Source organism: Phaseolus vulgaris, chromosome 11, assembly GCF_051622355.1.
Source record: "Phaseolus vulgaris cultivar YP4 chromosome 11, ASM5162235v1, whole genome shotgun sequence".
Classification (NCBI taxonomy): Eukaryota; Viridiplantae; Streptophyta; class Magnoliopsida; order Fabales; family Fabaceae; genus Phaseolus; species Phaseolus vulgaris.
Window position 1 is genome coordinate 30,634,826 of NC_143508.1, and position 9,464 is coordinate 30,644,289.

The 9,464-nt window shown below is 28.1% G+C and overlaps 1 long non-coding RNA gene across 1 annotated transcript; it reads left to right on the forward strand.

Annotated features, from left to right (window-relative positions):
• Positions 1–7,472: 7,472 nt before the first annotated feature.
• LOC137821446 (uncharacterized) lies at positions 7,473–9,155 on the forward strand. Its single transcript, XR_011082869.2, has 3 exons — positions 7,473–7,684; positions 7,778–7,911; positions 9,067–9,155. It is a non-coding gene; the product is annotated as an uncharacterized LOC137821446 (long non-coding RNA).
• The last annotated feature ends 309 nt before the right edge of the window (positions 9,156–9,464 follow it).

Consider the following 9,464-nt stretch of genomic DNA (forward strand, 5'->3'; position numbering starts at 1 on the left):
ATGATTTAATCGGTTGAATGAGTTAAGCTGTTACATAACTAATTCAAAAAGCAGTTTCAAAAACCTCAAGCTAGCTAAGTGACACTTTGTTTTCAACTGGTTGTTTTCCCTTTGCTTGGAAAAACACTTTGTTTCTTTTAAAACTGATTGATCAAGCTTTGTGTAGGAATTAGAACTGATCTTAACAAACATTGAAAACTCGCCCAAACTCGCCTAAGCAAGATCACTCCAGAGGAACTTGCTCCAGACTCACGCAAGGCTTGCTTAACCGAGTTCACTCTAGTGAAGTTAGGCTTTTCTTGTTAAACTTGCTTAAGCAAGCAATATCTCGCTTGAGCGAGATGTCACTTAACCCAAGCCTAATTAGGTTAAATAAACAACGTGAGATATAACCCTAGACATCATTGGGAGGATATAGAGAGATAGAAAACCCTAGAGGAGGCAACCGTCAAGGAGAAACACCCTAGATCTTCTTTCCTTGCTTTCCATGCTTGTAATGGCCAATATGAGTGGCTAATTCTTTCCTTTGGGATTGAGAGTTGTTCTTGTCGATTGACTCGATTGCCCTCGCGCCTCTAACAATGATCACACGCCAGATTCTCTATACCTTGGTTCGTGCTTTGCTTGGATCGAAACACTTTGTACCTGAAAGACAAAGGGGCGCCTTAGAGGTCATTTGCACTCTGACGCTCAAGTCAATAATGGGGTAAAGAAAAAGAGATATGTGTAATAGTTCTAGACTCATGAATTGTGTACCTTGTAGGTTTTCTTACTACCCTTTATACAGTCTAGGGTTTCTGCTATTTCCGCTACCCGCATTTAGGGTTTCTGAGGGTATGCATTAGCGCGGCTATTACCCAATCTTAGGGAAATCTAGCGCGTAAGGCTCCCTTACTGGAGTGCAAACTCTAACGAAATGGCCACCTGGGTACCAACTTGTGCACCTAATCTTTGGGGCCATCCGTCCTGGGGGTGCCCTAGCTGTTCACTTGCCATGCATGCAGCCTGCCCCTGGAAAACGTAACCCTCACAGGCCTTAGTGCCTCTAGTAGTTTTTTACTTGTGATGCGCCTGAATGCACTATTCACACCACACGCATGGGCACTTCGTGACCTAGGACTTCTCCTTAACTCTGGATGGTATTACTGGTAACTGATGTGTTTTTCTGGGACCCACCTTCTTGGTCCAGTTCAACTGTTGGAATCGTCGATGCTTGATGTCACATCGGCCTCACTCTGTTGCCGATGACACATCGACCTCACTCTAGTGATCGACACCCGACCACTAATCGACACCCTGGATCGTGCCGCTTGCGAGACACTGACTCATGTCGCTTTTGGTACCCAGCTTACGTGGCCCACCATCACTAGCAGTCAACGATGTCTAAGGACTGGTCGGTACAAAAGTAATTTATTCAAATTCTTATGTATTGAGGTGATATTTATTTATAATATTTTGTTCTTGATTGATGATTGGTATTTTCATTTTATTATTAAAGTTTGAATCTTTTATTCATGATTTTGACCTTAGATTTGACCACAAAGTACATCTAAGCATCTAACCTAAATGATAATGCTTAACATATTTGAATGTTAGGAATAAATTTAAAATATTAATAGCTTTATAATATCTATTCACAATGATAAGAGGTTTTTATAAATATGCGAGAAATCAATATTTAGGAGACATTCTTAATAATTTTGATGCGAGGAATCTATATGAATGATTTTTATATGTTCAACAATGTCAATCAAGATGGATTGCTATATGTTTTTATTCATTCAAAATACAAATGAGTGAGAAGGATGAACCCCAATCCAATTTTCCCAATTGACTCATTTACCTTGCTTTTATTTAATTTCTTACAAATTCATGACACAAACAACCTTTCAAACAAACTTTTACACATTGTCTTAGATTTAGTGAATGTTATACTTGAGATTTAAAATTGTTCCTTGTGGGTTCGATATCCATCCTTAGGGACAGTTTATTACTTCTGACTCGGTAGACTTGTCATAAAACAATCATTAGTCTGTAGGGCCCTCACAAGTGCATAGAGCTCTTTATCATAAGTGGGATAATTGAGGATTGCACCATGTAATTTTTCACTAAAAAAAAATTGAGTTTCCACCTTATTAGCTACTGTAATCTAATGGATGAGACTAACAACTACAATCTAGTGGATGAGATTAACTCCAAAAATCTAACGGATGATATTAAGTGCCACAATCTAACAGATGAGACTAACTACAACAATTTAACGAATGAGATTATTTACTAAATCTAACGGATGAGATTAACTCGAATATTATAACGGTTGAGTTTAACTATCACTATTATGCATGAGATTAATTGCCAAATCTATGGAATGAGACTAACTTGAACAATCTAACAAATTAGATAAATTGCCACATTTCAACAAATGAGATTAAAGGCCAGAATCTAACGGACGAGATTAAATGTCAAAAACTAACAAATGAGATTAACTGCCACATTGTAACAGATGAGATTAATTGTCACAATGTAATAGATGAGATTAACTACAATAATCTAACGAATGAGATAAAGTGTCAAAATCTAACTGATGAGATTAACTACAACACTAATGGGTCATATTAACTGCTATAATCTAACGAATGAGATTAACCTTCGATTTCTATCATATGAGATTAACTACTATAATATAATAGATGAGACTAACTACTACAATCTAACGGATGAGATTAATTATCAAAATTTACAAATAAGACTAACTATAACAATCTAACGGATGAAATTAATTACTAAATCTAACAAATGAGATATATTATCAAATATAACGAATGAGATTAACGGCAACTTTCTATCGGTACTTAATGCCTTGTTTAGAAGTATGACATTCAAAAGTCAAATCTATAAATGATATTAGACACGTGAGTACACTACCTAAAATATTAGTTATTTACACAAATTTTTCAGTAAATAGAAAATAAGAAAAAATAAAAGAAATTCTTCCATAAATTCAAATTAATTTGTAAAACAAACTAAAAAATAAACAATTAAATAAATTTTAATTAATGTACATATTTTTTTATAAAATAATGTATATATAAATTATTTTTAACTTAATCATGATTTTTTTTCATTATTTTTCTGTTAAAATTTTTTTATATATGTAAATCTATACTTATATATAAAGGGGATTCCCCTCTTAACTGCTCTTATTTTTTTTCCTATTTTATCCTTATACTAATATTTAATTTTATTATTGTATTATGGTCATTGTATCATTTCTTATTTAATTTTTTTTTCATTTTATCTTTACTTAATAATTTATTGTATTAATTTATTTTGGTTATTTGAACATTTTATAATTTCAAAAATTAATAAAATAATTTTTTAATTTTTTAATTTATTTTATTTGTTATTATTTAACTGGAGAGTGGAGAGAGTGGAGAGATTGATTAGTTATTTTTCTGTTTTAAAGATCTTCTTCTCTATTAAATAAAAAATTAAAGATATTTGTAATATTTTGTGGACCACTTTAGCAGGAGAGTGGAGATTTGGTATGTTACTTTTCTGATTTAAACTGATATTTTTATTTTATTAAAATTGTAGAATTTTAAAATTGATTTAAGAAACAGATTTTATGATTATCCATTACACATAATCCACCTATCCTACTTCCCACTTTCTCTCTCCTATATAGGTACCTACTTCCCACTTTCTCTCTCCACTATACATAACACATTCTTTTTTTTACCATACTTCTCACTTTCTTTTCTCTTTCCTTTTCACTTTCATGTAAAATCATACTTTCATTTATTTGATTAATCTTTCTGAAACCCTAATTTGACATTTGTTTCATGAAATTGTAATCGAAGTTTGTGACTAGAGGGAACGAAAAGACTCAAAAGTTGCGCGCTTCATCACAACAATAGGTAATTCTCTTTATATGCATTTCAATTTGTAAAACACTAATTTGTCTTCTGAAATTGTGATTGAAACATGTGACTAGAGGGATAAGAAGGACTCAACAAGAGGAGACAGAGGTACATGATGAAAGTCATCATAAGACCCTTTTTGGTAACAATTTTATGGATTTAAATGAAATCATACGGAGCATTAACTAAACTATATTTTCATTTCCTCATATTTTACGGAAAAGTTACTTCCAATTTGATTTTTAAGTTTTTTGTCATCACCATTTCTTTATCTTTGCTCTTCCTCTATAGGTTTTGATTTTTGAAATCATTTTAACTTTTCATAAAGTTATGATTTTAGAGACCACCTTCAAAATAGGTTCTCTCACCAGAGAGCATTATGTAGAGAAAGCATTATGTAGAGAAGGTATGTCATCGTGTTCTTAAATCTATGTTTTACATGTTATACTAATATTTTGTTTGATTTTTATTTGTTAATTGTAGAGAGTTAATATTCATAGCAAAATAGAGGAATCAGAGAAGGATTGTCGCGCTCACTCCCCCAATCGTAAGGTTCTAACATGAAGGAACATTAGATTTGGGTGCGAAAGATGGGAACAATTTAAACGAGTCTCGGGTCCAAGGGTCCAAGGTGAAGAAAAGAGAAGCAGATTTCATTGCATTTTCTTTTTTTGTATATAATATTTTTCAAACAATTGAGGATGAATTTTTGGTTTATTGTTTAATAGTGTCATATGTATTGTAATGATTGTCATATATTATTGGTTGTTTATAGACCTAATGAAAAATATCGATTTAATTCCTATAATTGGTAGAATATTAAAAATTATTAAAAAAAATATGAAACTCAAATTCTATTTAATTATTTTTTCAGTTGAGTTTGTAGTTTTAAATAAATTTTAACTATTACCAAATACATATATTTTTACCCATAATTAATAAAATATTAAAAATTATAAAAAAATATGAAACTCAAATTCTATTTAATTATTTTCTATCTTGAGAGACGGTTTTGAATTCAAATAGTAATTTTGAATTTTAAATTTTGAAAATTCATTCATTCTCTTTACAAAATGTAACTTTTAATTACCGCTCTCCACTATTTTATTAATCTACTCTTTAACTGTATACTCTTTCACTTCTCATTTTAATGTTATTAAGATAAATTGTTTTTGAAGAATAAAAAAATACTAAAGAAAGAGAAATAAAAAATGCGGATACACACTACTCTTTAGATACACAACGTGTCTGTGTTCCCGCTAGTATTTATAAAGTAATTCATAACGGCATAACGGATATTTAAATGGTGGGTTAGTGCTCTCTAAGCTAACACCACTTTAATTTCTACTGACTCTCAACATTAGGAAAACAATGATATAAATAACTAATATTTTACAAATTAAATAAAAGTTTCAATATAATACAAAATAAATCAAAAAAATTATATTAATAATCAAGTGAGACATTAAAGACACAATCAGACAAAATTAATTCCCATGCATCTTAAAATAGTTCCCTTGCTATATATTTTCAAACTAATCAACTGTTTGTTATAAATGAAAATGCTTTTATCTTGATTCTACAACAATTTACCTATCAGTATATAAGCTCGTATAGTTAAATCATACTTTTATATTTCTTGTTTTATTACTTACTTTTAATTTCTAAAAGACAGTACTATTTAAAATATTTTGTACTTTTTCTAATTCTACCTTGAAATATAGGTTTTTACCATCAGCTTTAACAAAATTAATATACATTATCATCACAATTCAATGTGTGAGGAAGATCTCGTGAAGAATTTATTTTATTTTATTTTTAGCAATAAAAAAATTAATAAATGAGAAACTCTTCCTCCTCTGTCCTCTTTCTAACATCTCCTTTTCTTGTTCTCTTTCTATCCTTTTTAAGTATTTACAATCATCCTTGATATGTCTATAAGTCATTGGTCTTGTATTTCAACTAGAACATTGATGAGTTTCATATCCATAATCTTTGCATTTGGAGCATGTAGGACACCTCCGAAATCTCAGTTGAAGACTTGCTCCTAGGTCACTTCCAAGTCCAATCATTTTGTTTCTCGTTTTCAGACTGATATCTTGATCCTCTGATATGTTTTTTTATATATAGTTACGGTGTATTGACACTAAACCCAAAATCACTTATAAATCACATGTTTTTGTAGTTGTATTATGCATACAAAAATAAATGCTTTTGTTGTTATATTATATGTAAAAAAATAAATTATATGTATTCTCAATCCCATATCATTTAAGCATAATGATTGTTGAAAGACTTTTATTTTAACATTTTTTCTTCATTACTATTTTCTTTTTCCTAAAAATTTATAAATTTCACCAATACCAAAATCTGACATAATCAGAATGGTAAGGATAATAAGTTATTTATAAATGTTACAGAATAATTATTTAATATAAAGTTTAAATATATTTAGTGAAGTATACCTGCATCAAAATAGTCAAGATTGTCTCTATGTTTTTAAAATTAAAATCTTTATGTTTCAAAACATTTTGAACATTTAAAATCTCGGACAGACTGAATTTTTTTTTATGTTTCAAAAGTTTATCAAAAAAGTATATAAATATGTATAATTTAAATATAAATAATTTTGTTAATTACGTTATAAATATTATTGCAAAAATTATTTAACACTAGGGTTTTTATATTTAAAAGATATTTCAAAGGCGATGTGGTGGATCCCTCTGAAATCTTCTCTTTCACTCAGTTGAAGACTTGCTCCTAGATCACTTCCAAGTCCAATCATTTTGTTTCACGTTTTTAGATTGGTGTCTTTATCCTCTGATATGTTTTTATATATAGTCACAGTGTATTGACACTAAACTCAAAATCACTTATAAATCACATGTTTTTGTAGTTGTATTATGTATAAAAATAAATGCTTTTGTAGTTGTATCATATGTAAAAAATAAATGATATGTATTCTCAATCCCATATCATTTAACCATAATTATTTAACCATAGTGATTATTGAAAGACTTTTATTTTGACATTTTTTCTTCATTACTATTTTCTTTTTCTTAAATATTTATAAATTTCACCAATACCAAAAACTGACATAATTAGAATGGTAAGGATAATAAATTATTTATAAATGTTACAGAATAATTATTTAATATAAAGTTTATATATATTTAGAGAAGTATACCTGCATCAAAATAGTCAAAATTGTCTCTATGTTTTTAAAATGAAAATCTTTATGTTTCAAAACATTTGGAACATTTAAAATCTCGACAGACTGAATATTTTTTTTTTCAAAATTTTATCAAAAAAGTATATAAATATGTATAATTTAAATATAAATAATTTTTTTATTCGCGTTATAAATATTGCAAAAATTATTTAACACTAGGGTTTTTATATTTAAAAGATATTTCATGATAGAATTGTTTGTTTTATCCTTGGCCTTGGCTGTGAATGGTGGAAAATCTTATCACTTACTTAGTATCTGGCGCAGTATTACATGCAAACAATTGAACGGTTTCTCTCACATTAACCCTAAAAGAGCATTTTACTTGTCTTTCACACTAACCCTACAAGTGCCGCCTCCTCTTTTTTCTTCTACATCTTTCACTTCTTTGTCACTGCCACTACCATCTTCTTCTTCTGGGTTTTTTCTTCTCCATCTTTTACTTATGTATATTTGTCACTGCCACTACCATTTCCTTCTTCTTCTCCTCTTTCACTTAGTTCTAAAGAGATCTTGTGCTTCCAGTTCTAAGGTGAATGCATGCTGTGAATAATTAATCTCATCTCATTAATTTTTGTGACTTTTCAGTTTTCTTCTTCTCTAATTGTCTCTGTTTTTAAAACAGGTGTGAAAGCTCAAGCAGCATTAGCAAAAACAAATTTAAAGTGAGAAACTGGTCCAGTGAAAAGCTGATGAAGATCCTTAGAGCTTGTCTGAGAAGCATGATCTGAGTTGGTAATGAAGATGGAATCTGACTTGGTGAGTGTTCATGAAGTTTTTCAAGCTACTGTTTTTTATTTTGACATTTATTTCCTCTTTTCTAGATTTATAAACCACAAATTTATTTTATAAATTCTAAATCTGATTGCGAGGAAACAAAAATTTTAACTTTCTTGCTGCTCCCTACAGAGTTCTCATATGATTTCTCTATTTTTATTTTTGCAATAAAATACAAATTTTTTAAAAATATAAAAAATAGAAATGTACACTACAAAATATAATTTAAATTTTAGACATGAGAATAACAAAATAAATATAATAGATTTGTTTAACTAAAATAAATAAATATTTTAACTAAAATAAATAATTATTAAAATAAAGTTATTTAAATTAAATAAATATTAATTGGGTTATGCAAGTAGATGTGAAATATAAATTTTTATTAATTGTAAATATTTGTCTGATAATCATCAAATTTTTTTAATCTTGAAAAAATATTTAAAAATAATTTATAAAGATATTTAAAAATAATTTATAAAGATATTTAATAATACATTAAAAAGATAAAAATATTTAAAATGATCAAATTCATATATAAAATAATAAATTGCTATAAAGTTGTGCAAAAAATTACTAAATATTTATACTATTAAAATATAAATAATTATTAATAATTATTTTTTTTTAAGAAAAAATGTTATTAATTATTATTTGAATCGGTCGTGTGAGTGTGTTATAAGATTAGTCTGGTCGTTACATGATTTTTGTTCCTTTAACAGTATATGCATCAAAATATTTTAAGATTTTCTCTAATTTTATTTTACAGAGATTTTAAAAATTAGTTTGAAAACATTTAAAACCTTTCCTTGGCAAATATATTTTTCTTATATTTTAAAAGTTTATAAAAAAAGTACATCTAGTATATTATATATAATTTAAATGTAAAATATTTTTTTATTCTCATTTGTTTTAATTATTACCAAAATTATTTAACACCAATATCATTTATTTAGGTTTTCATCATATTTAGATTATATTTTGTTAAAGATGTTATAAAGTTTTGTTTCTTTATCAGATACCTGAGTTGCATGCAACTATTCTCTTCTCTTCCATCCAAAGTGGATGCATGGTTTTTGGTCTATTTTTATACTTATAAATTATGAGTTTGGGTTATCTTCTTGTTTAATATTACAGGTAATGTCTAGCAAAACAGTTGAAATCATGTCAAAGGTTCTTGCCTCAAAAATCTCATCTGATTTGGTTAGTTTTTCTGTTCATGTCAGTGTGATGGTTGATTTATTTAATATTTTTGTCATTAGAATATCTTTTTTAACTTTTCTATTCATGTGTGATTTTTGGTTTATTTCATGATATTTTTTCCATATTAGAATATCCTTTTTATAAAATTTAAATTCTAAATTTATGATATAAATTCATAAACTGACTTTGAAGAGATTAAATTTTTAATTCTGTTTAGTTCATAAAATAAATAGAAATTTAGCATGGAATTGTTAAGTATGTTCAGAGGTTATTAGCTTCAGACTATAAATAGAAATTAGGCTCGATGCAGAATACTAATATGAAAAGAATAA